This window comes from Mustela erminea, chromosome 18 (assembly GCF_009829155.1).
Source record: "Mustela erminea isolate mMusErm1 chromosome 18, mMusErm1.Pri, whole genome shotgun sequence".
In the NCBI taxonomy this organism is placed as follows: domain Eukaryota; kingdom Metazoa; phylum Chordata; class Mammalia; order Carnivora; family Mustelidae; genus Mustela; species Mustela erminea.
Window position 1 is genome coordinate 42,713,398 of NC_045631.1, and position 27,655 is coordinate 42,741,052.

The following is a 27,655-nucleotide window of genomic DNA, read 5'->3' on the forward strand; positions in this document are numbered from 1 at the left end:
TGGCGTCCCCTTAGGCTCTGTGAGGAGTGGCTGGGGTTGAATGGCAGCCGAAGAGGAAGGGAAGAGCATGGCAGATGCCCCTGACCACAGGGACAAGGTCGTGTTCACCTGTGTGATCCAGAGCAGGTGTGACACCGAAGAATCAGTTGATTCAAAAACGCTATTTCAGGGCGCCTGGGTGGCTCAGTGGGTTAAGCCTCTACCTTCGGCTCAGCTCATGATCTCAGGGTCCTGGGATCGAGTCCCATATCGGGCTCTTTGCTCAGCGGGGAGCCTGCCCCCCCCCCCCCCCCGTCTCTCTGCTTACTTGTGATCTCTGTCAAATAAATAAATAAAATCTTTAAAAGAAGAATCTTTAAAAAATGTTATTTCATTTTATGATTTTATTTAAAGATTGATTTATTTGAGAAGAGAGTGCACAACTGAGAGGGACAGAGGGAGAGAACTCCCGACTCCGAGCTGAGCACGGATAGGATCCCAGGACCCTGAGATCCTGATCTGAGCTGAAACCAAGAGAAAGATACTTAACGAATGCACCCACCAGGAGCCCCTGAATCACAATTATTTTTTTTAAGATTTTATTGATTTATTTGACAGAGACAAAGCGGGAAAGGCAACACAACCAGAGGGAGTGGGAGAGGGAGAAGCAGGCTTCCTGCCAAGCAGGGAGCCTGATTCGGGCACGATCCCAGGACTCTGGGATCAGGACCTGAGCCGAAGGCAGATGCTTAATGACTGAGCCATCCAGGCACCCCTGAATCACAATTTTTTAAAATTATTTATTTATTCGACAGGCAGAGATCACAAATAGGCAGAGAGGGAGGAGGAAGCAGGCTCCCTACTGAGCAGAGAGCCCACTTTGGGGCTAGGGGCTCGATTCCAGGACCCCGAGATCATAACCTGAGCCAAGGACAGAGGCTTTAACCCACGCCCTGAATCACAATTTTTAAAAAACAGGTTATCAGAAGATTTTTCAAAACAAAAATCCAGGGGCATGCAACTTTGGATCTGAGTTGGAGGATATAGAGGTTACCTAAGCACAAGATCTTTCAAAACAAAACAAAACAAAAAGATCCTTTAAAAAAAAGAGGGGGATGCCTGGGTAGCTCAGTCGTTAAGCGGCTGCCTTTTCCTCGGATGGAGCTCCGCTTCCAGCTCTCTGCTCAGCGGGAATCTGCTGTTTCCTCCCCTACTCCCCCTTCTTGTGTTCCCTCTCTTGATGTGTCAAATAAATAAATAAAATAGTTATATCCGAGTTTTCGCATCCGAGAGACCACCAAGGAGCCAACACCGATGTAATCACACGAGGGTTTATTTGACAAGCTTGGGCCCAAGTATACCCGACACAGCGGAGTAGGGACTTTGGCCCCGAACCAGATTACAGTCAGAATTTTTTAAAGGCAGAGTAGGGGTGGAGCTGGCGGTGGGTGAGGACAAAGTGGAAGATGTTAGTCTCTAAGGCATTTTGAAAGCAAGGTCTCCAGGACCTTGAGGGGCTAGCTCTTGTTGGGAGAAAGGTTATTTATTACTAGTAGTAAAAATCTTCTTGTGAGACCCTTTAGATGTATATCAGCGGACCATAGGCTTGGGAATTATCTTGACACTATCTTGGAGGTTTAGAGAGAAAGTTTCCTAAAAGAATTGTTAAAGTAGACCAGGATCCTGGTCGAACCTGTCGCGGTAGGGCTTCAGTCAGGCTAGGATTGTCCTTAGCAAAAGCTCGAGGTGAGGGCAGTTGAGTCCCCGGGGGAGAGCCACTCTGTCCGTTTCAAGGGCTTGTCAGTAGGTAAGGAATTTTAATGATTTTCTTCTCCCCCTGTGTTCCACTTCAAAAACCTTTAAAAAAAAAATCTTAAAAGAAAACAAAAGGGAAGCCTGGGTGGCTCAGTTGGTTGGACGACTGCTTTCGGCTCAGGTCATGATCCTGGAGTCCCGGGATCGAGTCCCGCATCGGGCTCCCAGCTCCACGGGGAGTCTGCTTCTCCCTCTGACCTTCTCCTCGCTCATGCTCTCTCTCACCTCCTCTCTCTCAAATAAATAAAATCTTTAAAAAAAAAAAAAAGAAAAAAAAATCCAGAAACAGATCCAAATATATACGAGGACTTTTTTATATGATACAGGTGGCATCTGAAACCGATACTAGATGGGCCGTTACATGATGCTGGGACAAGTGGGTAGCCATCCAGAAGAAATAGTCAGATTTATACCAGGACTCACTAGGGGGCGCCTCGGTGGTTCAGTGGGTTAAGCTTCTGCCTTTGGCTCAGGTCATGATATCAGGGTCCTGGGATGGAGGCCCCAACATCGAGCTCTCTGCTCAGCAGGGAGTCTGCTTCCCCCTCTCTTTCTGCCTGCTGCTCTCCCTACTTGTGATCTCTGTCAAATAAAATCTTAGGGAAAAAAAAAAACTACTCATACACTAGGATACATACAAAGCATGCTAGAGATGGAAATGCAAAAAGATAACTCAAAGGACAGTGGGCAGAGACTATGAAGAGAAAATGATAGTGGATCTTAAGCACGAGGATACATGAACATCCTTGCTCCTAAAGATACCACTGGCTACTCTGTTATGCAAGAGTCTGATAGCAAGACAGTTGGGCAAGGCTGTGGGAAACAGGCAGTGGCTGAGAAAGCTAGCTGTGCCCCTGGAGTCTCTGTCCCCAGCTTATCATTCCCACCTCCTCTGAAGCAACAGTCAAGGGAACCGGGGTGAGATTGGAGGATGCTTTGACAGGGCGTGACCGTCCCCTCTCGGCTTGGCCTGCACTGTGGAGGCACTTTGGTCTGTGCCCATCGATGCGAGCTGGCTAAAGGAGACCCATATTACCCAAACTCCTAAGAAGCTGGTGCGTGAACTAGAACAGGAAATCATTTTTTTTAAACTCTGTTTCTTTTTTAAAGATTTTATTTGATAGATCACAAGTGGGCAGAGAGGCTGGCAGTGGTGGGGGAAGCAGGCTCCCTGCTGAACAGGTCCTCCTTCCCAGGACCCTGAGATCATGATCTGAGCCGAGGGAGAGGCTTAACCCACTGAGCCACAAAGGCGCCCCGAAAATCACTTTTATTCATTTATTTTTTAAAAATTTTAAAAAAGATGGGGCGCCGGGGTGGCTCAGTGGGCTAAAGCCTCTGCCTTCCGCTCAGGTCATGATCCCGGGGTCCTGGGATGGAGCCCCACATCGGGCTGTCGGCTCCGCGGGGGGGTCTGCTTCCTCCTCTCTATCTGCTTCTCTGCCCACTTGTGAACTCTGTCTGTCTAAAAAAAAATTTTTTTTAAAGATTTTATTTATTTGTCAGAGAGAGAGAGAGCGAGCACACACAAGCAGGCAGAGTGGCAGGCAGAGGCCTAGAGAGAAGCAGGGTCCCTGCAGAGCAAGGAGCCCGATACCAGACTGGATCCCAGGACCCTGGGATCATGGCCTGACCAAAGGCAATGGCTTAACCGCCTGACTCACCCAAGTGTCCCAGGAAATCATTTTTTTTAAGGTTTTTTTATTTTTCATTTGACAGAGATCACAAGTAGGCAGAGAGGCGGGGTTGGGAGGGGAAGCAGGCTCCCCACCAAGCAGAAAGTCCAATGCGGGGCTTGATCCAAAACCCTGAGATCATGACCTGAGCCGAAGGCAGAGGCTTTAACTACTGAGCCACCCAGGCGCCCCACCAGGAAATCATTTTTAAGGATATTTTGTTTCTTCATCTTTAAGTAGGTATTATACCCAACATGGGGCCTGAACTCAGACCCTAAGAGCAAGAATCCCATGGTCCACCCACTGAGCCAACCGGGCGCCACCTAGAAAGGGAAATCACTAATTTCCAATGGGAAATGCACCTTCCCCGTCAGGGAACATGCTGTTCTGCAACGTAAAACTTCTCCTTCTAAATACAGAAAGCCCACAAAGCGAATGTAGTGAGCACACGAAGGGTTCCTAAGCGTGGAAGAGAGCAGAGCTGTAGTAGAACACAGGGAGGGTCTTAAGGACCACAAGGCTCAAGAGCTTTGCTAATCCCTTTCTGTAGGCAGGTATCCCATGATATAATATTGATTCATTCATTTATTCAACTAAGTACACCGGGCGTCCGGTATATGCCAGGCGCTGTTGAAAGCACTGGAGATATAAATGGAAACAAAACACACCCAGATCCCCCGCTCTAGGGTTTCTGCGCTGTTGAGCTAAAGGACAATATAAACTCACGTTTAGGTGTCCAGGGATATGCTGCTACGGAATAAAAAGAAAGGCAGGTAAGGGAGAACGCAGGGCCCTGGGTGGAGGAGGGAAGGTGAAGGTCAGGATTACAGGCGGGCGGTTCATAGTCTCCCTTTGGAGATGAGGAGGCTACAGAGAAGTGACTTGCCCAAGCTAGATTCCCTGCCGTTGCTTCTCCCGGATACAGTCTACAGCAAACCTGTCTATCACCAGTAATGATGTTCACTAATTTCTCATCTCACCAACTCCCAGTTTAGAGATAAGGGACGGAAGGGGGAGGGTGAATCGAGGAGGCCAAGGTATACAGTAGGTCCCACCGGGTACTCGGAGCCAATGCTCTCGGCCTGTCTGCGGGAAGGACTCCTGTGTCTCTCTGGGCAACACTTCATCACCTCGTGGGCTGGACACACGAGCCTCACGTCCTCTTGGTGCCCTTTCTAGGCCCTGCACTCTCGGCTTCCCAGGCCCATCCAGCCTTTTCCACGAAGCCCATGGTCTCGGGCACATTGCTTCACCTGTCTGCCTCAACTGCCCCATGCGTAGGCAAAGTTGCCAAGTCTGAGATGAAGAAAGCACTGAGCCCAGGTGTGAGCCCAGTCAAGGAACGTTTGTCTTTTATCGTGTCCCTTGCTCAATCTAACTCTAACCCTAACCCAGAACCCATATTCTCGAGGACTGACACCAAGGTCACCTCATTAGATACATCTGCGTTCCCTATATCCTATCGAGGAGGTCTGAAGGCGACCACTTCTCCACTAGGGAAACTGAGGCTCAGGAGGTTAGGGAGTGTGCCCAAGGGCCCTGCGGATGGGGCAGGGTGGCCACCCTATCAGGGCCCAGTCTCGGGGCCCAGCCTTGTCTCTGGAGCCCTTCCCAGGTGGCCACAGCTCAGTGCTTCTCCGCTGGTTCCCAGCCGCGGGGACCCAGGCAGCCCGCAGCAGGGTCCTAAGGTAATGCGCCGACGAGTTTCGCGGAAACTCGGACCACTCTGCCCCAGCCCCCGTCCTCCCCGGACACATCCCCACTTCTCTGGGTCTTCCCCTCACGCCAGCAAGCGCTTCCCAGCAAACCGGAGCTCTGCTTCCACCGGGGTTCCTCTCCGGCGCGGCCACGCCTCCGTGCGCGGAAGGGGCGGGGCATTCAAATTAGAAATGGCGAACGGCACGAGCGACAAAGCGACGACAGAAGCACCATTTCTGTGTTCAGGTGTAGAGAATGGACATGTGTGCGGCCCGGCGTCCTGAGCGATGGCCGCCACAGCGCTGTCGGCGAGGGGAGGGAAGCGAGGCGTGGGCTGTGCGCGCCGCGGCTCACCGTGAGTGCAATATGGATGGCGACTTGGCGGTGACAGCGAGGGACGAGTGTGTGGCATCGCTTCTCGGCCTTTTGGCTAAGATCAAGTGTAGTATCTGTTCTTATCAGTTTAATATCTGATACGTCCTCTATCCGAGGACAATATATTAAATGGATTTTTGGAGCAGGGAGATGGAATAGGAGCTTGCTCCGTCCACTCCACGCATCGACCTGGTATTGCAGTACTTCCAGGAACGGTGCACCCCCTCGGGGGTCAATATTCCGGTGACTAATGGCAGACTTAATGGTTTTGTTTTTCAGTTATGTGGGGGGTTACTTTCCTTAGTGGTATTTTGCTGTTGCTTTATATGATGGGTTAAGAGTCCAAGATTTTGCTTGCTCTGAGTTGAGGGTTTTCTTACAGGGAACTCTCCTGTTGGTTGATCATATAGGGAACTTACACTGTTTTTAAGACGAACCTAGAAAAGGTTGTACTTCTTTTTTGGTATTGGAAGGCAAGCAAACAGGCAGGTTGTCTTTGCTTATCATCTATCTTTTTCTCTTTTGTGTGTGTGTGGCTCTTAAGTAGTTTATTTTGGTAAGTCGACCTTCTTTTCTAAGTGTGATGTATAGGCTGGAATGCAGGCAAGCAACCTGTCCTTGTCTTAAGTGTCCTTTTTTATCTTCTGCACGGAGGCAAAAAGTTTCTTCAGGACACCCTAAACATCACATCACCTTCCCTACTCATTTCTTTTCCTTCTCCCCGGGTCCTGGCTGGTTTGAGCTAGTTTGGGATTGGAACCCTACATTAGGTTCCACCAGTGGGGGTGTGAGGATGGGGTGATGACAATGATGGAGGGTGGGGGGAGGAGACACCAGTGTTACTGCTTAAGGTTTTCCACAGTTCCAGAAATACTTGATGAGGGGCACTTGGATGGCACAGTCCTTAAGCGTCTGCATTCCACTCAGGTCATGATCCTGGGGCCCTGGGATCAAGCCCTGCATCAGGCTCCTTGCTAGGTGCGAATCTTATCTCTCTCTCCCACTCTACTCACTTGTATTCCCTTTCTAGCTATGTGTATGTCTCTCAGATAAATAAATGAAATCTTAAAAAAAAGAAAGAAAGAAGGAAAGGACATATTTATTGAATGCCTTTTATGTGCCAAGACGCGATGACAGGGGTGACTCCTACCCCCAGACAGAAAGGCCTCCAGCCCAAGAAAACTTACAGTGTCCAGTAGAGAAAATGAAGCAAGAAGTCGGCGTGGGTCCAGGATGGTTTCCTGACCTGAGATTTCTACAAACCTTGCAAAGGATTTCTTCTCATGAGTTGTGCACACACCGTTGCCACCAGAGGGTTCCTCAACTGACTGATGCAAGGCATCCGTTTCTGACTCTCCTATCCACTGATTTAATGAGATATCCTAGGAACTGATACCAAACAGTTGAACAGGCAACAGAAAATGGACAAAGGATAGTCCCCGGGGCAGGGGAGTGGGGAGAGAGAAACACAGATATAGGCAGACATCTGGCCCCCGGGGGACATCCAACCCCACCACCACCAGTGGCCTGGGCTACCTGGTCCTGGCGCGGGCCCTAGGGTGGATCCATTCCCCTGCTGCATCCCCTTGATCAGGCAGGATAAGCTGGGGGGGTGGAGGGGGCAGGTGCCTCACAGGTGCCCCTGGCCACCCCACTCCACAACACCCCATGACCACAGAGGGAGGTAAACCTTACAGTGAAACAGCATGATGTTCAGGAGGTCCTGTTGTCGTCCAGCGCAGGGACATCCCCTCCAAAGCCCAGAAAACTGCTTCCTCTTTATATCGGAGTCTACTGAGAGAAGGAAGCCCAGGGCCCAGTGGGCCTCTTCGCATTCTGGAAGGGACACATTCCACACACATAGACACCCCATCTGGGCTCACACACTGGGTGGCCCTCAGCTCAGGCTGGCCTGGAGCGGAAGAGGGCTCTCAAGCCCTTCGAGGGGCAGCTCTGCGGTTTGGGCCACGGGTTCTGGCGGACCCCATCGTGCTAATGACGGTGGGCAGGTCCCTGAAGGAAAGACATGTTGCGTGTTGTTGATGGGAGCCCCGGCGGGGAAGGATCACAGCGACGGCTCTACCTGTGGGTTCTGGAGCAGGCCACCAGGCCACCGATGCCAGAGACTCTGCCTTCTGAAAAGCGGCTCCTGGCACACTGCTGGGCTTTTGGGGAGACGGCTGTTTCCCCGGGGACCACAGATACTGGGGCAGGGCAGGCTCCCAGCAGCGGCAGGCCATCCTGAGATAAACGTGGGGTATCAGGGTGGAGGAGACACTGGGCAGCCGACAGACCCAATGACCCCACCCGCCTTTGTTGGCTACCCCAGACCTGGCACGGTGGGCATGGGAATGGGGGGCAGCCCACAAGGTTGGCCGTGGAGGTCACATACCGGCCAGCATCCTTCGGGGGCCCTCGGTCCTGAGCTCAGTGGGGGTACTGGGGCCGGGCCATTTCTACCGTGGGGATGTGGGTTGGGGCTCCTCTAGTCGGCCGGCTTTGTTTCCAGAAACCTCTCATTAAGGGCTCTGCCTTTGTCAGTAGCTATGGGGCTTGAGGCTCTCCCAGCCCACACCTGCCTCCTCCCTCTGTCTTTCAAAGCATTAGCCACCCCCGCATCCCTCCCCTGCAAAGAACCTCCTGTGCTCCTCACTCTGTCCAGCAACGTCGTCCCAGAGGACCCAACTGCCACCTAGGACTCACACCCCAGTGGGCTGAAACTTGACTATGTAATGCTCATGTCTGTCCAATGGAAAGAAGGAAGGAAGAGAAAAGGAGAGAAACAGAAGGAAAGGAAGGGAGGGAGGGAAGAAGGGAGGAAGAAAAGGACGAACAAAACTGGGAACAAATATTTGCCAGCCCACCAGAGGCGGGGTTCATCTCCAAATTACACAGGAGATCCCGGAATGGGATCAGAAAGAAAAAGGAAAGAGGAAAACCGACTGGATAAAACATGAGTAAAGATCATGCAGTTCAGGGGAAGGATCATCAGTGTGGCTTTTCACATACACATACACATGAGCGAAGACGGACAAAGAGAGAAATGCGTAGGACAACGGTCCCGAGATAGAATTGATCACCTGTGAGTTCGGCAAAAATCCAAGAGTCTGCTGAGCTACGAGGTACGCCAGGCTCCAGAAACAGATGTTGCTGGAGACCACTCAGTCCCCGCCCCAGATCTTTGGCTCCGGTGAGGGTAGCAGGGACCACCAGGAGGGTGCGACACTTTGGCGGAGGCACATGGCTCCTGGTGAGGGTGACACCCCATTCTGTGGGTGTGGACCTGTGTGGGCTCTGGGGCACGGCCCACGGCTCTGGGTTCTCCGGATGCCCTGGAGTCCCTGAACGCGCAAGAGGCCAACGCGTGCACTAGAAGGCGAAGAAAGCGTCTTTCCCGGGAGAGGCAGTGCAAGCGCCTAAAGGTCAAAATACATGGGAACCCATCCGGTGACTCCTGAAGACCCCGGAACCAAGCAGAGGGGTCTTGTGTGGGCGAGGCAGGAAGAGCCCTCACCAGAAGCCTGCGCCAGGGGCTGGGTAAGCGGGGTTGATGGCTGACCTGGTTTGAGCCTCATCCCTTCACTCGTCCCTTCTAGGGATGCTTAGGAGCTGGGCATGGCTCTAGCTCCAGAAAGGCATAAAACGCAGTCCAGGTTGGATTTCCAGGGCCTGGGGGGTGCTGGGGTGGAGGGCCAGGGGCAGGTGTGGGATAGGAGGCCATCCAGGGACCAAGTGCCTGGGGGACCTATCTTCTTCGTGCTGGTGCCAGCCACAGGAGAAAGTTAAAACCAGGCTAGGGGCCGAGAGGGGCGTCTCTCTGGTGGGGGCGGGAAAACAGGAGGCACGAAACAGGCCCCACATTAGGTGTTATTAGGACCAGGCATTCAGAGAGGAGATGGGGGTTGGGAAAAGTGACTGGTCCAATTACTGTCTCTCTCGGAGGGTTGGCTACTCCTGCTGGGCATTTCCACAGAGGGCCTCCGAGGCTCACCCTAGCACTTCCTGAGGACCAGTGCAAGAGAGATCGTCCTCTCCGCCAAGGCAGAGGGGGGCAACCCCAGGCCGGGTGAGAGTCACAGAACCCAGAGCTAGGGCCACGCTGGGCCGTGAGCACAAATAATCGCCATCGTGTTACCCGCGTCCCCTGTGCCCACGCAGATGCGTCGGAACCCGCCGCCCTCGTTCCCCTCCCAGGTGCAGGTCGGGTTCTCAGGGTTCCCTCCCACAGACTCCTGCAGCGGGCGGGGCCTGCGCTCCAGACGCGGCCCGTTTCTGGGGACAGGCGGAGGGCAGCGGGTCACCGGACCTGTTTCTTAACCTCTCGGGTCTCGGGGATCCCAGCTGGGAAGTGAGGGTGAGAAGAACTTCAGCTCGCTCCGGGGTGCCCAGGGCCCAACGCGGAGAGCGAAGCCTGCAGGGCAGGTGCGTCCAGCGCGCGCGAGGGCGGTGCCATCAGGGTTCTTTCCCCGCAGGGCCACGGCCCCTGAGGAGTCCATGAGGTTGCGGTGCTGGTCTCACCGTCCTTCCGGCTAAGTGCAGGCTTTGCGGGGCACCCACCTAGCACAAAACCAGATGGGGGCCGGGGAGCGGTTGGCGGGGTAGGTGTCTCGGTCGCGGAAGGCTGGAGAGGAGGTGCTTAGGGCGGAGTCCGGCTCCCGGGCACAGGCACCCGCACAGGTTCCCCGCCCTTTCGCTTGGGTCGGGGGTGGGGCGGGGCCTGCAAACAGCAGGTCATCGTCTAGGGAAGAGGGCGAGGGAGCGGCAGGGGATGTGAAAACTCACCAGGGATGCGTGGGATCACTGCAACCGAAACCGCGTGTGGAGCGTCCCGCCCCGGGAGAGTGAGCCAGGAGTGCCGACAGAGGGTGACTCGGCTCCCGGGGAGTGCAGTACGGATGGCGGCGCGACGGTGGCGGCGAGGACAGGGCGGCCGGCATCGCTTCTGGACCTCTTGGCTAAGTGTGGTATCTGTTCTTATCAGTTTATTTTTTAAATTATTATTATTTTTTTTTAGTGATAGACAGAGAGCACAAGTAGGCAGAGAGGCAGGCAGAGAGGGGTGGGGGAAGCAGGCTCCGTCCCGGAGCAGAGAGCCCGATGCGGGACTCCATCCCAGGATCCTGGGATCACGACCTGAGCCGAAGGCAGCGGCTTAACCCACTGAGCCACCCAGGCACCCCTCTTTTTGAGTTTTTTTGAGTTTGTGCATCTCAGTGACGTTTCATTTCCCACCTAGGGTCCTGGCGCGCGGGTGTTTTCTGTAGCACAGATTTGGGGCAGCGACGTGTAGCTACTGTGGCCCGAGTGTGCAGAGCCTGACCTTCCTGCCCTGTGGTACCGCCCTTGGTTGATCTGTGTGCTGGTGGCCATCAGGATCGGTTTCTCCACGTGTTTGCTGCCTCTTCTCCAAGTGCTCTCCCTGCTTTCTCCTGGTCCCCTTCTGGACTCAGACGCGCTACCGTTGCACCACGAGGTCCTCCTGGGCCCCTTCTGCCCTTGAGGTGGGCTCGGGCCAAGGGTTCGGAGGAGCCGTTTTTGGTAGACCTAGGTAACGTCCTTGCACGTGTGACCCGACCTCCAGTCTAGAGGACTCCAATCTGGCTCCTTCAGGAAGCTCTCCACTGGCTCTGCGCGCCCCCTTAACCTTCCGGAACAAAGAACAGGCAACTGAGGTTGTGGGTAGAAAGGGCTTCCCCGGGAGGGAAGGAAAATTTGTTCTTCCAGATCTGTGGCCGCTGTTTATCCATTCTGGCGGTACCCCAGAATCTCTGGGGTTTCTCGTTTCAATCAGACGCATGCCCCAGGACCGCTATAGGGCAATGGAATTCCAATCTCTGGGGCCGGGGTGGAGGCTGGTGGACCTCCAAGGCCATGGGCTGGAAGCACTCCTGGGAGCATCTGGGAAGATGCCCCCGAGTCAGCTTCTGAACCAGGCATTCCCTGTGACCATGACAGTGTTGGACGGGCTCCAGGCACAGGTCCCTTCCCCACAGTCCCGGGACTGGCTTTGTGTTCGGCACACCCTAGGCACTCAGGAAACTCATTACCAATGAGGAAATGAGGGATTCCCCGGTCTTGATGCAGGAGACCACCCAGTCCGGTCGGGAGGCCTTTGGACCCATATCCCAGAATCTGTTGAGAGCCTTTGAGATGGAGCCACCTTGCCCTGCTGCCTTCCCCAAACTCGTTGTCCAAATTTGTTTTAGAGGTGCAGACTGAGGCCCCCCCACCAACCACGAGGCTATGAAAAAGATCTATAGCTTACATAATGAGGCTTTCCAGGGAGAGCAAGGTGGCTCCTAGGCCAATTCTAAAAGGGCTTGAGGGCAAGGGGAGGAGACTGGGTTGGTGTGTTTAGGGTGGTGAGTGGAGGGCCTGGGGTAAGGGCACCTGACAGATCCCAGGGGACCTTCTGTGATCCTGCCTTCCATTAGATCAGAGTCTGATGTAATAAGGAGGGTTCCAGCCAGACTGGGGTGGGGGTGGGGGCTTCCTGTTGGAAGGTGAACCTGCTGGCCGAGTTGAGGATATGAATGAGTCTGTGAAGGAAGGGAAACGGGGGGGGGGGGGGCATTATGGTAGTATTGCCCATCAGAAGCAAGCGTCCCCTGGGACATTCCGAGGCCCAGATCCTAACTTCCAGGTGGCTGGGCAGGTCAGCCGGATCAAACCATCCCCTCCTTCCCTAATTGCCCTCCACCCCAGCCACTGTTGCCTCAGACTGCAATGTCCCGCTTGCCCCCTCCTGTCGACGTGCCCTGAAATTGTGTCTTTAAGGCCCCCTGAGGTGTCAGGCAGCCCTTCCTGCTTCAGCTGGCTTTGTGTTCCACCCAGCCTTCTGATGTATTGACTAGATATCATGTGCTCCCGTTAGGGACACTGAGCCCCATTGGAGAGGCCTTGGGCCTCAAGGGGGTCATGGCCAGGTGGGAGCCACAGCCGTGTGTTCACCTCTCACAGTCCCCTGTGCATGGAAACCTGGGGTTCTGGCCATTTGGGCAAATGTCTTATCCGGGTCCTGAGCCGGATGATCCCTGCTTGGGGTCAGGGAGGAGAAAGGAAGGGCATCTGGCTTCTCTCTACTCCCAGGACCAAGCAATGCCCTGGTGGGTGGTGTCCCAAGTGGTAAAGGTCTGTTGGTTGAGCCAGAGCCTGTGGTGATGGCAGGAGGCCTAGAGTCCCATGCACTGGGACCCGGACCCCAGCTCAGTGGCTGGCAGTTTATGTCCTGCTGGGCAGACCCGTTTCCCCAAGTGAGAAAAGACAAGAGGTTTATCCCCAGGAGCCCTGCTCTGTCCGAGGGTCCGTCCACACTATAGTGCCTGCCGCTCCACGAAGGGGCATCCATTCTCTTGAGAAGGAGTCTCCAAAGGAGTGACCCGGCAGCCCCCCGACCCCCCCACCATGAATGCCTAGAGGGCAGGAATGAGATCACAGTCACTTCTCAGTGCTGGGCTCCCTGATAGGTGCCCAACCATCATCTGCATGGATGACATGGGTCAATCCCATGGACTCAGAGAATTGAAGGTGGTCAGGTCCATGTGCTGCTGCTGTTGTTGTTGTTGTTCTTCTTTTTTTAATTAAGCTCTTGGCCCAATGTAGGGCTTGAACTCATGACCCTGAGATCGAGAGGCGCCTGCTCTACTGATGGCCAGCCAAGAACCTCTGCTCTGGTTTGTTTTTTTAGATTTTTTTAAGAGAGAGGGAGCCCATATGCACACGTGAGTAAGGAGAGAGGCAGAGGCAGAGGATCTCAAGCAGACCCACGCTGGTCCTCTCCATCTCAGGACCCTGAGATCAAGGCCTGAGTCAAAATCAGAAGTCCCACACTGAACCGACTGAGCCACCCAGGAGCCCCCTGCTCTGCACTTTTTTTTTTTTTTTATAAAAGATTTTATTTATTTATTTGACAGACAGAGATCACAAGTAGGCAGAGAGGCAGGCAGAGAGAGAGGGGGAAGCAGGCTCCCTGCTGAGCAGAGAGCCCGATGCGGGGCTCGATCCCAGGACCCTGAGATCATGACCCGAGCCAAAGGCAGCAGCCCAAACCACTGAGCCACCCAGGCGCCCCTGCTCTGCACTTTTTAAAGAAAAATCCAAGGGGTGGTGGTGGTGGCTGGCTGGCTTGGTTGGTAGAGCACCTGAGAAATTATTTGAACTGGGTTCGTGATCCCAGGGTCCAGGGAAGGAGCCCCGCATCGGCTTCTCTGCTCAGCGGAGACCCTGCTTCTCCCCCTCCCTCTGCTCTGCCTGCAGCTACCCCTGCTTGTGCTCGCTCGCTCTGTGTGTGAAATAAATGAATAAAATCTTTTAAAAATTTTTCAAAAAAATGGGGCGCCTGGGTGGCTCAGTGGGTTAATGCCTCTGCCTTCAGCTCGGGTCATGATCCCAGGGTCTTGGGATCAAGCCCCACGTCGGGCACTCTGCTTGGTGGGGAGCCTGCTTCCCTCTCTCTGTGCCTGCCTCTCTGCCTACTTGTGATCTCTCTGTCTAATAAATAAATAAATATATATCTTTTAAAAAATTTTTTTATAAGAAAAAGATATTAAGGGGGCGCCTGGGTGGCTCAGTGGGTTAAGCCGCTGCCTTCGGCTCAGGGCATGATCTCAGGGTCCTGGGATCGAGTCCCGCATCGGGCTCTCTGCTCAGCAGGGAGCCTGCTTCCTCCTTTCTCTCTCTCTCTCTCTCTGTGCCTGCCTCTCTGCCTACTTGTAATCTCTGTCTCTCAAATAAAATCTTAAAAAAAAAAAAGATATTAAGAAGGAAAGAAAGAAAAGGAAAAGAAAGAAAAAACGGGGCACCTGGGTGTTTCAGTGGGTTGAGCCTGTGCCTTTGGCTCCGGTCATGATCTCGGGGTCCTGGAATCAAGCCCCACGTTGGGCTCTCCGCTCTGTGGGGGGCCTGCTTCCCCCTTTCCCCTGCCTGCCTCTAAGTCTGCCTCTCTGCCTACTTGTGATCTCTCTGTCAAATAAATAAATAAAATTAAAAAAAAAAAAAAAGGAAAGAGAGGAAAAAACCAGGAATGTTACAAAAATATACCCGTGGTGCCGGTTTAGGATCCAAGGGGTCATCTCAAATTGTGAAGGAAAAATTCACTGGATTACACTGTTCTGCAGAGCAGACACCAAAGGACTAAAGATTTAGCTGTTGAGAAAGAAGAAGAAAAAGACCTGAGGGAGGATTGAGGAAATTATTTTTAAGGTCATGGTGAAGTCCTTTCTAACTTCCACTCAACATCCAAAAATTTTAAAAAACAAACAAACAGGGACGCCTGGGTGGCTCAGTTGGTTAAGCAGCTGCCTTCAGCTCAGGTCATGATCCCAGGGTCCTGGGATCGAGTCCCACATCGGGCTCCTTGCTTGGCAGGGAGCCTGCTTCTCCCTCTGCCTCTGCCTGCCTCTCTGTCTGCCTGTGCTCGCTCCCGCTCTCTCCCTCTGTCTCTGAAAAATAAATAAAATCTTTAAAAAAAAAAAAATTAAAAAAACAAAAAACAAAACAAAAACAAACAAACAAACAAACAAAAAACGGATGAGGGGGCGCCTGGGTGGCTCAGTGGGTTAAAGCCTCTGCCTTCGGCTCAGGTCATGATCCTAGGGTTCTCGGATGGAGCCCAGCATCAGGCTCTCTGTTTGTCAAGGAGGCTGCTGCCTCCTCTCTCTGCCTGCCTCTCTGCCTACTTGTGATCTCTGTGTCAAATAAATAAATTCTTTAAAATTAAAAAATTAAAAAACGGATGAAGAACATGAACTGAAAAACGACTTTCTGTAAGCGTATTTATTTAGCGATCTCTACTCACAACGTGGGGCTCAAATCCAGGACCTGGAGATCAAAGCCGCCCCCCCCCGGCCCACCCCATAACTTTCTGTGGCACCTTAAGCACCTTAATCATCAGCGAGGCCCAAAGACCGCTCTCGCACAGAAGGAAATATCCAAGACTTAGAGGACAGACGGACGGCCAGCCCTGTTAAGATGTAAATGACAGATCCAAGCGCCACCAGTTCACCTAGTCAGAAAGGGGCCAAAGTGCCTGAACAGAGCGTTCCGAGAGCACAGCAACGTGGGGCTCACAGGCAGAAGACACTCGGCCCGACTGGAGAGGCGCACATCCAAACGGCGCCGAGGTACCATTTTCACCACCCACAAGGAAAGGTCGTTCCCTCGCGCCCCCCGCCCCCGCCCGCCATCCGAACTCCGTGGCCACGCGGAGTTGCTGGCGAGCCTGGGGAGGGAGGTGGCGCCCGAGAAGGTCCGCGGAAATTCTAGGCACTCTGGCGGCGAGAGTGGCGGGGATCACGCCGCCGCCGCCGCACGCACGGTGAGGGCACCGGGGCACGGGTCCGGCCTCCGCAGAGCGCAGTTGGCAGGTACTGGGGTCCGTGCGTGTCGCTCCGAGCAAAGTCGCCGCGCCGCAGTGACGCCGAGGCAGCGGGAATTGTTCCGTTCCACGGGTGTCATCCGGGACATCCCGTTGTGGGGTCGGAACCGGCCGGGCCCTGGCCGGAGGACACGGACGCGAGCGGAGCCGTGGCGAGCGGGGAGGGCGTGGGGGTGCGGGCTGAAGAGCCGTCGCCGTCGCGACGCGCCGAGCAGCGGCTGAGCGTGCGGGAGGCAAGACCTCAGGCACCGAACCGCGGGTGGAGTGCGCGGTCCGTGCTGGGGGCGGGGCGGCGAAAAGGGACCCAAAGTAAGATCTGGCCTTCACGGGCTCCCGGGAGCCCCCAGAGCGGCGGCCGCGTCAGCCGTCCCTCCGCGGCCGCCGCCCCTCGCCCCGCGTCTCGGTGCGGGACGCGCGCTCGGCTGGTTGCGGCTCGCGGCTCGCGGGTCGGGGTGAGGCTCGCGGCGGCGGACGGGAGGGCGGAGCCGGGCCGCGGCGGCCGCGCCTCCTCGGGGAGCTGAAGGCGGGCCATGCAGATTTGGAGAGGCTGCTGGACGAGGGAGGGCCGCGGCCGCCAGGGATACGGGATTTCTGGTTGGGAGGGAGGGAGAAGGAAGCCTCTGCCCAAAAGCGTCTGGGGAGGTGGGTGGGACCGTGGACGGCGTAGAGGCAGTCCGGCGAGGAGTGAGGGTCTGGGCTGTCACCGTGAGTTGAATATGGCAGATGGGAGGACGGTGGCCGGGCGGGGGCGGTGGAGAGGTATCGCTTCTCGGCCTTTTGGCTAAGATCAAGTGTAGTATCTGTTCTTATCAGTTTAATATCTGATACGTCCTCTATCTGAGGACAATATATTAAATGGATTTTTGGAGCAGGGAGGTGGAATAGGAGCTTGCTCCGTCCACTCCACGCATCGACCTGGTATTGCAGTACTTCCAGGAACGGTGCACCTTCCCCACGAAACTGGTGAAAAAAAGAGGTGTTTAGTATGGTACGTTTTTTGTATCTCATTTGTCTGTTTTTTTCTTAGTGCTTGTGTGGTTCTGTTTCTTGCTTCTCTTATTTTCTTTTTTTTCTAAGGTTACTGTACTGTAAAAGTGCCTTTTTCCCCCCTTTACTTGTTCTGGTTTTGCTTTTGTAGCCCCTCCCTGGTCTGGTTTTTTCCAGCCTCATTTTAGGTCTTTTATTGCTTCTGTCTTTTAGGTAGGGCGCTTTTTCTTTTTCTTTTCTTTTCTTTTCTTTTTTTTTTTTGCTTTCTTTGGAAGATATGTCTTCCTACTCTCTCTCTCTCTTTCTCTCTTGGTCGCAGTTCTTTTTCTCCGCCTCTTAGACCCTTGGCTTTGGGGTTTCCACATTATTGTCCCTTACAGCCCGCTGCCTTTTCTTGCTCCTGTCATCTGCCTTGAGACACTCGTGTCCTTCCCGGTGATTTCAACAGCCACAGAATCAACAGCCACAGTGTCGTTTGCCTGGCTGCCTGGCCTCTGTCAGAGTTCTCCGACTCTTGACCTGGTCAATGACCAATGAATGGCTACAGCCCTGTCCACATCCCGTATCACACTGGCCCATCACCTTCTTCCCTCCCCTGACCTTCCTCCGCCCTTCGGTACCACCTTTCCGTGTCCTTTCACCCCCACCCCACCCCCAATTCCCCAGTGTCCTCCCATCCCTCCTGACGGAGGTTAAATTCCCTGCAGGTACCTTCTGTCCCCTTACCACATCCTTGGTGCCACCTGTGCCTCCGAACGTAGCTGGCAGAAAGCGTACCCACCGGGCTCATGTGGCTCGCCCCAGCTCTCCGTAGGCCAGGGAAAACTAGGCACCGTCAACGTTCCCTACCGGCCATCAAGATGCCCTTACAGGAAAGGTAAGAATAAAGCATCGTGGGAAACGGTCGGAATGGTAACGTAGCACCCCTACGTGTTCCGTTGTTTCGTCCTTTCCAGGTTCTCCACGTCTAAATACCTGCATCCTGGGACACGTTCCAAGTGACCTGCCAGGGTGACTGCTCATCGGCTGTCCCACCCGGCCGGCCTGTGGGATACTGCGTCTGGCCCTCCGACCCATCCCGAGCAGGTCTGGCTCACACTCCTTCCGGTTCTCCTTGCGCTTGCCTTGTCAAAATGTTAACAGTCGAAGACATTTTTTGGTGACCCTTGCTGAACTGCAGATTCGGGAGTCAGAGAACATTCATCGGGGATAGCGTCATTTGCAGACCTGCGGTGGGAGCTGTCCCTCCGCGAATGGGTCTCACCGACCCGGGTTCCTCTGGCCGTGTTCTCCACTGCATTCCACAAAGGCAACGTGGAGCCCGCGGGGATGGGGTCTCCCATTCTGGGGGTCTGCCTTCAGGAAGGAGGACTGGGTACTTCTTTGTTACGGCAAAGAGAAAACGGGAGGACGGTGGGTGCGGCGGCACGACCTGTTCCGAGACCGCGGCGTCCCTCTCCCCTCTGGGAGATTCCTTCCTTCCTCCATTTGCAGGTCCTTGTAGACGTTTTGGTCGTAGCCGCGGAGGGAGGAATAAGGGCAGGCAGGCGGGCAGAAATAACGCCTGGGCTGACGACCCAGCAGACGGTGTCCGGACGCAGGGAGAGTAAGGTCGCTGAGACCCCGCGGCGTGTCTCCGGTTTTGAGAGAAGGAAAAGCGGCCGCGGAGGCCGGCCCCGCCGCTCACAGCTAGGCCGGGGTGGTCTCCGGTGGGCCGTGGACAGTTTCCCGCGAGGGCGGCCGCCTTAGAAAGAGAACAGCCAGTGATTTTACTGGCCAGATGAGTCTGTTCGGGGATGGCGGAGGCCTCGCAGTCAGGCACGTGCAAGCTTCGGGGAGCCACCAGCAAGTCTGAGGAGGCAAAGGGGAGGTCACGTTTTTTGGTTTGTTTGGTTTTTGTCCGTCCTTCCTTCCTTCCTTCCGTCGTCACTGGAAAGTCAGCTTCGATTTCGATTCACGGAGGATATTGGGAATGGAGGCTTGCTTTGAACACAAGTTCCGGGGAGAAGAGCGAGCCTTTGAGGTTGTGGCGGTTTCCCATTCAAAGGCGGGCGGTGGTTAGTGCTTGCTGCTGGGGCAAGAGGGGCTCTAGCCTCCTTTTCCTTACCGGCAAGCGATGCCCTCCCTGCTCCAGAAGGTTCTCCCTTGTCAGAATAATGTTTATCTTCCTTCCTGCTGGTTAGGCAGGAGTGCTGTGGGCTTGAGAGCTCCCCTTCCCCAGGCCTTCCCGAGTCCAGCCTCAGCGAGATGTCCTTCCTTTGCGACATCAGCGTGGGGCCGGGCCGCTCTGGGACCGTGGCGAGTCAAGACAGGAGCGAGGCCCACCCGGTGGTGGGTCACGTGGGAACGGAGACAACAAAGAAGAACGTTGTCCGAACAACAGAATGGACCAAACACGTCCCCGTACCCTGTCTAACGGGAGTAACTGCTGCGGGACGGACGGGCAGCTTTGGCTTGGCTCTGGTTTTCCTTTCTCCTGGGTAAGATTTATTCAGGTTCCCAATCACTGAATTCCCCTGACTGCCCGAAAGCATCTGTGGGGCAGCGGGAGATCTTTTCCCTTCTCCCCTTTGAGGTTCTTGGGGTGGGGGTGGGGTGGCTGGGGCTTTGTGACCAAAGACAGATTCACCAGAGAAGAGCAAACAGAAGTGGATTTGTGTGTATATCTCACATACACACGGGAGAAGCGGAGGGCTGAAGAACTCTGTGGGGTGGCTAGAACTTGGCCTTATATAGCCCCGTAACCCAAAACGAACAGGAAAAAGAAAAAAGAAACAATAAATTTTCAGAGAAGTGACAAGACAGAGTAGAAGGGCTTAGAGTGTCTGGGGGGGCGCCCCGGCGCACTCTGACACCAGGGACCTAGGATCTATCCTGTGTGGGACGATGGTGCCCGGCAGTCGGGTTGGGTGGGGGTGCGGATCGTCTAGGTGATGGACCTTCTCGTGTCTTCGGTTCCCAAGGACTCTCCCTTGGGGTGCCTTTCTTTCTTTTTCTTTTTTTTTATTATGTTATTATTTTTATTATTTTTTTATTTTTTTTTTTTTAAAAGGATTTTATTTATTTTTTTGACAGAGAGAAATCCAAGTAGGTGGAGAGGCAGGCAGGGAGAGAGAGAGAGGGAAGCAGGCTCCCCGCTGAGCAGAGAGCCTGATGTGGGACTCGATCCCAGGACCTTGAGATCATGACCTGAGCCGAAGGCAGTGGCTTAACCCACTGAGCCACCCAGGTGCCCCCTTGGGGTGCCTTTCAGCCCACCGGAAAACATTGGGATTGCAAAACTTCGGGAAGGACTGAGCCCTCGTAACATGCATGAGTTCAGTGGGATCCATCGGTTCGATGTCCTCTGCGGGAAATGGGGCAGATGGACCTAGGGGGACCTTCACGGCTCTACACCAGGATCCCCGACCTAAGGGCCTTTTGGGGAATGTGTTTGCCTGAAGGGGTCGGCTGGCAAAACTCCCCTCCTGCCCTACTGGATGATAATTATCTAGCCAGGCCTCCTCCGGATAAAGCCAGCCGGCTGGAGGAATCATAGCGGGGGCCCCCCCGCCCCCCGCCAAGGGGACTCCTGTCTCCCACTGTTCATCCTCCTCGTAGATGTGGGGACTAGACTTCTCCCTTGCTCATTTCCCGGGTTAACTGCTGTAACCGGAGCCAACGGCAGTTTGTCTCCCTCGGGAGGGGGCCGGAAGGAATGTTCCGGAGCAGCGGCCGAAACTTGCTTCGGGGAGACTCCCCGTCTTCGCTGTCCTGGCGGGCACTGCCTAGTCGCCCTCGTTGGTGGGAGAACACAGCATCTGCTCCTCTGTTGGGGCCCATGAGCTCTGGAACCGGGAACCTTTTCTTCTGCCCTCTGGCGGCCCTCTGCCTCTCCTGTCTCCTCGCTCCTGCTGGAGACTCCTTGGGTGCGGCGGGCCTGACTGGCTTCTGCATCGCCCTCGTCCTTGGCGCCTCAGGAACCAGGGCTGGCTCCTTCTCCCCTCGCTGTCAGGGAGCAAAGGAGCGCGCCCACCCCCACCTCCACCCCGACCCCGACCCCCGACCCCGCCTGCTCCAGATGCTCCTGATCTCCCCTCCAGCCCGCCAGCCGGCCAGACAGCTGGCCAGCGTCTGGGGTAGAAGCTGCCTCTGCGGAGGATCCTGATGGAATCATGACCTGAGCTGAAGGCAGAGGCTTTAACCCACCGAGCCACCCAGGAGCCCCTGGAATTCAACACAGTTGAATTCTAACTAAATTCTAACACAAACTCAGCACCGTTGAGTTTGTGGGTTCCATGAAGATCTATGGGTCTTTTAAGTGACCAGCAGGAAACGTGAAACTCTTACTGTTTCGAGGTCCGCTGAAGGTCAGACCAGCTCCTGTGGTCTCCGTTGCAGTTTGTGAGCAAAGAGAGGACGTGACGTGATGGTCCATCTCACGTCCGTCCGTCCCCGGGCGTTCGCAGGCGGCTGTTGAGCGAGCTTTTTCCTCGGTCTTTGGGAACTCGAGACCTGGAAGTTCTGCTTGGATGATGACTGGGAATAAATTCACCGGACATCTAGGTCTCTTCCGAGTAGGACAGCGGGCGAAGTCGTCGACCACTGGATGGAGGCATGTGCAAAAGGATGCTTGTAGTTCTGTGGTTCTTGTTTGAAACATGGCTGGTTTTCTCATGAGGACTCTTCCAGGTTAAGGAAACTGTCTCTCAAGAGGTCTGTTGCTGCTGCCCCTCGGACCAATTTGTTACTTAAACTGTAACCCCTGGAGGATTTTACTAGTTGCCAAGCACATTTAGATATGGCCTTAAGAAAAACGTATACTGGCAACGGGTCTCTGGGAAGAAGGACGATATACGACCGAGAAGCTGGGCAGCTGGGGATGCCCGGCTCGCTCAGGGCGGAAGGCCGCCCCTTCACCGAAGCCGGGCAGCCGGGATCGCCTGGCCCGCCCAGGGCGGAACGCCGCCTGCTTCAGGGAAGCGGAGCACCCGGGAACGCCCGGTCAGCTCAGGGTGGAACGAAAACCCGCCTGCTTCCCTTTTCCCGATAGCGCTCCTTTCCCTTCCCAGAAGTGCTCGTTGTTAGTTAGATGAGTCCTTTGAATGCGCTTGGTTAACTGTCAACTTGATCCTCCTCCTGGCTTACCTGCGAGACGAGACTACCGTTTGACCTTCACCGGTCCTTCTGTTGGCTGTTGTTTCTGTCTAATAAAAGGGAGACTGCGGAGTTGCTCGTGGCAGCAGGCCTTTTCGACTGTTGTCCCCTGCTCCCAATCTCTGGCAGCGGACTTGGTTGTGCCTAATTCTACTCCCGTCGCCGACTGGAAGCGGCAGTCTGGACTTACGGAGACGCGATAAAGGATTCGCGTGTGAACCGACGGAAGCGTTTCCCTTTTCTCTCCATCTGAGCCCTCTAAGTTTCAAAAGGCCTCGGTAAGTGTTCTTTCTCCGGTGGCAATCGTCGCCATTCGCGTGAGTTCGAGGGGACCTGTTCTCCTTGTAACAGGAGACCATGGGAGACATTGGTAGTTTCACCAAGGCTTTGACTGGGAGGTCATATCTGAGAAACCTGTACAGCCTCAGCTAGGGGCAGACGGCTCTACGGGACTAAGGCTGCCTTTGCGGAGCCCGGAGCCGTAGAACCCCTCGGAAACCTTGGCCTAGTACCTCGCTTACGGAGTTCCCAGCTGCCTCGCGTGGTGAGGGAAGAACGTCACGTCCTGGCAGGTGCGGGAACCTCGGGATGCCCCGGGGACCCCGTGAAGAGGAATCTGGCCAAATCGACAGGCACGACAGGCACGTCGGAGGGCAAGTCCTCGGCCTGGCTCCTGGCCTGGAGTGCCTACTAAAAGTTCAACCTAGGGACTCCTCATCAACGATTCAGCCAAGCCGATTCGAAGAGTTCTGGATGATCGATCGTTATTCTTGCTGAGCGTCTGTGAACGATTAGGCCAAGTTTGTTAAAACCGGACTTGTTTTCAAGTGCTTGAGATACGTCCACTGGCCCTCCCTGATGAAAAGGGCGGGTTGTTTCAGAGAGAGAAAAATTACGTTTCAGGAGCACACCTTTGTGGATGGTAAATTCTCGATCCGATTGTGTTTGAATGTTTGTTGTTCCCCTAAGCCAGACCCCTTGAGGAGAACGTCGGAGAAAGTCCGGCGATAGCTCGTGGGGACGGACGGAAAGCTCGTGCTTTCTGTGCTGTCGGGGATAGTCACGGGATCCCGTGGGCCCGTGATGACGTAACCAGCTGGAGAATGAGAGCGAGTCCCCAACAACGGCATAACTCAGCGAGCAGCTCGACCCCATTCTATGTGGCTGGGATGACAGAATCGTTCCGTAAAAGCCGGAGCGTACCCGACTCTGTAGGGGTGACGGTGGGCTTGTGGAGATAATGGCTGGGTTGGATGGTGCCCTTGGGGATACCCTCGTCCCTTGGCAAGTCTTCTCCCGCTTGCCAGTGATTCCTTATAATTAGGGTACCGTTAGGGCCGGACCTCAGACATAAAGGGCTCCTCGACGGTTTCACCCCTCCTAGCCCTGTTGTTCCTAGAAGCCCCGCCTGCCGAGGTCCAGTTGCTTGCAAGCCAAGGCGTCAGCCAAGCGCACAACAGCCCTCCCGGTAGAACGGAGCCTCGAAGCTCCCCACGGGACAGTCCCTGACTGTGATGACTTCACATCAGGTCCCGAGTGTCTCAGAGACCAAAGGCCACCAGTGGACGCTGGGAGGCAGACTTACGACGTACTGGCTTACGCGTATAGATGTGCCTGAGCTGATTCTTGAAGCCCGTCAGACTTTCGGCCCAGCTTCCCTTAGGCCCGGACCCGATCACCGTGCTTCTAGAGAGCGCAGCTGTTCCGAGGTCTCCGGCCGACCAGGTTTAAAAGATGCCCCTGTCGAAGGCAGCGATGACGGTTGGTTTACCGATGGCAACCGTTTCCTGTCTACACGGGAAGCAGTTCCATGAGAAGCTGGGTGCGTGTGCCACAGTGCTCACTGGTGCTTGGCAATTGCCCAGCCTTGCAAGTTCGTACTTATACTGACTCCGAATATGCTTCCCTGGTCCTACGTGCCCTGGGAGCAATTTGGAAGAAAAGGGGATTGTTATCAAGCCCTAAGTCCCCAATCAAAAAGCCCTGGCCCGAGATGATCAAGCTCCTTGACCGACTGGGCTGCCCAGGTGCCTCCTTGAAATTACTACTCTTCTCAAGGCTGTACACCTGCCCAAGGAAGGAGCTGAAATTCGCTCCAAAGGGCTTCAAGGGATAGGACCTTAGACTCTGAGGGAAAACAGCCCACAGGACCGTGGGGGCGAAGCGGGCAGCACAGAAAGGACAGAGGCGGAGTCTTTTATCCATCTTCACTCCAGCGGAGTCCCTGCATGCAGCCCGTTCGGACCGAGGAATGCGCAGGCCTGGCTTGTTAATAATGAAGGAAGACGCCTTTCTTCCCCAGAATAACCCATGGGAGGTAATACAGGATTCACACCAGGCTACTAATTTGGGTAGAAGAGGCCACGGAGGTGACAAAAACTCTAAGAAAAACTGTCCGTAGATCTGGACTCCCTCGGTGTCTACAGAGGGACCACGGACTTCCTTTTAGGACGCAGATTCAAAAGTTGGTCCTCCGAAATGGAGCAGGCCTTGATACTTTGGCTGCCGTTTAAAGGAGCCCGGCATCAGACGACTGTCTCCTCACAGGACCCGAGGGCTAGACTAGAGTCTAGCTCGTGTCCAAGGCTTCCCCCAGGCTGGACGGGCCACGGTGCCGTGGGTTTTGGCCAGCAGCAAACCACCGTCAACCCAGGCAACCTTCCCAACTAGAAACAGTGCTGGACACGTTCTGCGTCTCATCGGTATGACCGCCGAACACCCGTTCTCGTTCCCTCTTTCGGCACCGGACGATGTCGTTTGGCACACGGAAGCTCTTAAGAAGTACACGGTGAAGGCCCTAAATGATTACCCCACCCGGCATTTCTCTGTTAAAAAACTAACGCAGCACAAATGCTTAAAACAGGTTTACAAGCTTTGCGCAGTGGCAGTATCGTAGCCAATGAGGTTTGTCCGAGGCGCGATTATTGCTAATTGAAAACAGGTGTACAAAGTAGCATGCCGTTAGGTGTTTGAACTAACGTGTGCTGAGCAGAACGACAAAACGCCGTGTCGACGTTCCGGGTTATCGCAGGATGTGTGTGGGTGCCTGACGTGAGTACTCCCATTGGCGCTTTCGACAATCCCTCTCTTTCCTCTAGTGATTGGTTCAATTCCTGGACTGGCGAAGGATTTTTGTCAGCTACGAGAGGACTCTTGTTCGAGTTGCTTTTTCTTTCGGTTACACTAATCTCGTTTGGCTGTTTTCTCCCATCTCTCTCCAGCTGGCGACGAGGCCCCTTCACTGCGGGAACTTCAAGCCGGCGGAGGAGCCTTCCCACTTCGGGAGATCTCCACACGCAGTCTCCCTTGGATTCAGCTGCCTCTGCCTTTTGTAACTCCCGCTCCCTGTACGAGCCCGGACTGACCAACGCTGAGCCAGAGGTAGGGACGTCTCTATGCCCCCGTCCAGCAGGAAGAAGTCCCAGAAGATGAGACCTTCCGCCCTCAGAACCGTAAAGATTTATGGGTCTAAACTGTTCACGGGGGGGGGGGGGGGGGGAGTGATGTGGGAAACAAAGGCAGAAGAAGAATTATTAAAGTTCCCTACTACCTGTAGCCCGTTGGCAAGTCCCTGAAACAGGCAGAGTGACATTCCCCTAGGGACTCACTGGCCTCGATGTTAATCGATGTTAATCTGCCCTTTTGGTAAGGGCAGAAGGCAACCCTCGCCTGAAACCCTCCCCACACCCACCAGGATCCTGTAAGTCTACTTTAACCCATAAAGGGCCCTTTATTTCTAAACCCCGCAAGGTTCGTGTTGGCAGTCATCCCCCAAGCATATGGCCCACCGATGTACATCGGAAGGGTCTCACCCCGAGGGTTTTGCTAGACGGTAATAGGTAATGACAACAACAGCTCAGCCCCCTGGAGGCCCTGGAAACCTGGCTTCCAAAATTCCTAGGAGACTTAACGCTCTCCGTGACCCCCTCCCAACTTGGAAGTATGTTAATGGGGACACCTCCCCGGGACCCCGCTGGGGCTCTTTCTGCCCAGGGGCCCTGTCCCCGTGCTTTAATAAAACCACCCTTTGGCACGGAATACGTCTCAAGACCTCTTTCTGGCCGCAGGCTTGGAACCCTAACGTTCTCTCCCCCATCATGCCTATACACAGGACTCAGCAGTCAGATGATGTCGGGGGGGGGGGGTGCTCAGGGCAGAAACCTTTCAACGTAGCTGTACGTTGGAGAGGATGTTGAAAAAGAAGAGAGGAGAGATGCTGCCAAGAAAAACCTCACAGAGCTGTTCGCGTCTTTCCCGCTGGGGGATTTCTCCTAGGAAACGGGGCTGAAGGAGCTCCGGGGCTACGGGTACCGGCGTGCGTTTCCGTTCGGAGGCGGGAGGGCAGGAAACCAGGAAACGGCGCGCGTGTGGGCGGGACATGCAAATTAGAAATGACTGTTTCTCCCCGGGACCGATGGGAGCAAAACAGTAAAGAGGGTGAAAGCCCGAAACAGGTTAATGATCTGACAAAGCATGTATGCCTAACGAGCTTTGAGGATGGCGTGCTGTCAAGTTTAATGGAAGAAGGTGCGAGTTCGTTTGGGGTGACTTTTCTCACCGTGACCATAAAGATATGCGAGAGGCAGGGTGCCGGCGCGCTCCGGCGACGTCCGTTATCGCTTCTCGGCCTTTTGGCTAAGATCAAGTGTAGTATCTGTTCTTATCAGTTTAATATCTGATACGTCCTCTATCCGAGGACAATATATTAAATGGATTTTTGGAGCAGGGAGATGGAATAGGAGCTTGCTCCGTCCACTCCACGCATCGACCTGGTATTGCAGTACTTCCAGGAACGGTGCACCCCCCTCGGGGGAATATCGTGGTGTTCAAAGTCAGAGTTATCGTGACTTTCTGTTCTTTTTTTCTCTGCCGTGGGTTTCCGTCCTGGCTGATTCGGAGGCGGTCGTGTGGGCGGGGCTGCGTCTTGGGGGCAACGGTTTGCAACAAAGTTTTTCTCTTTCTTTGCCTCCAGGACTTTGGGAACATGACGCAACCAGGAGGGCGGCAGAGGCTCAACCTACTGACAACCCCTGGTGCCTAAGTGTTCTTGAGGTTCCGAGGTGTACTTTGTGGTATGTGGGCTTCTCCGACAAGTGGACGCTGGGGTTTCTGCCAAAAATGCACAGAAACTTAGCCAACCGCATTTGCTCTCTGCAAGGGACCTGTGATTCAGGAAGCGCCAAGTGACACGCTTTTAAAACCCTGGTTAAAAAAAATATCACTGGACCTCAGTGTTCCTTCTTTTCCAGCTGGGGACGGGGAGGTAAGGAAAAAGGGAGGTTTCAAAAAGAACTTTCATATGCTAAAGAGGACCTACTAGATAGCTAAGGCCTTGCCATTTTCAAGGTAAGGTGGTTCTTCCCCTCAAGCAAGGCGTTAAGAGCGTTCGGAGCTTCTTGGAAGGAAGTCGCGCCTGTCACACCCAGGAGGTGGGGGCGGGGGTGCCCGGTGCCCCGTGTCCTCTGCTTTTGGCTCTGGTTATGATCTCACGGTCCTGTGATCAAGCAGCACATCAGCGGGGTGCCTGCTCTTCCCCCCCCCCCCGCCCCCAGGCTCTTGGTGTACTGATCTTTCTGTTAAATTATTTAGGAAAAAAAAAAAGGTGCTAAGTGTT

At 54.5% G+C, this 27,655-nt stretch overlaps 1 long non-coding RNA gene, 3 other non-coding genes and 1 pseudogene across 4 annotated transcripts; all 5 read left to right on the plus strand.

Annotated features, from left to right (window-relative positions):
- The first annotated feature begins 5,578 nt into the window (after positions 1 to 5,578).
- LOC116578632 lies at positions 5,579 to 5,769 on the plus strand. Its single transcript, XR_004280998.1, has one exon. It is a non-coding gene; the product is annotated as a U2 spliceosomal RNA (small nuclear RNA).
- A 10,635-nt stretch (positions 5,770 to 16,404) lies between these two features.
- Positions 16,405 to 26,079, plus strand: LOC116577792. The gene is made up of 4 exons (XR_004280614.1): positions 16,405 to 16,906; positions 17,613 to 17,782; positions 17,862 to 17,991; positions 25,263 to 26,079. It is a non-coding gene; the product is annotated as an uncharacterized LOC116577792 (long non-coding RNA).
- On the plus strand, positions 16,680 to 16,870 carry LOC116578635. The gene has a single exon (XR_004281001.1). It is a non-coding gene; the product is annotated as a U2 spliceosomal RNA (small nuclear RNA).
- LOC116578653 lies at positions 24,912 to 25,190 on the plus strand (annotated as a pseudogene).
- Positions 26,080 to 26,656: 577 nt separating the features above from the next.
- On the plus strand, positions 26,657 to 26,847 carry LOC116578636. The gene has a single exon (XR_004281002.1). It is a non-coding gene; the product is annotated as a U2 spliceosomal RNA (small nuclear RNA).
- Positions 26,848 to 27,655: the final 808 nt, after the last annotated feature.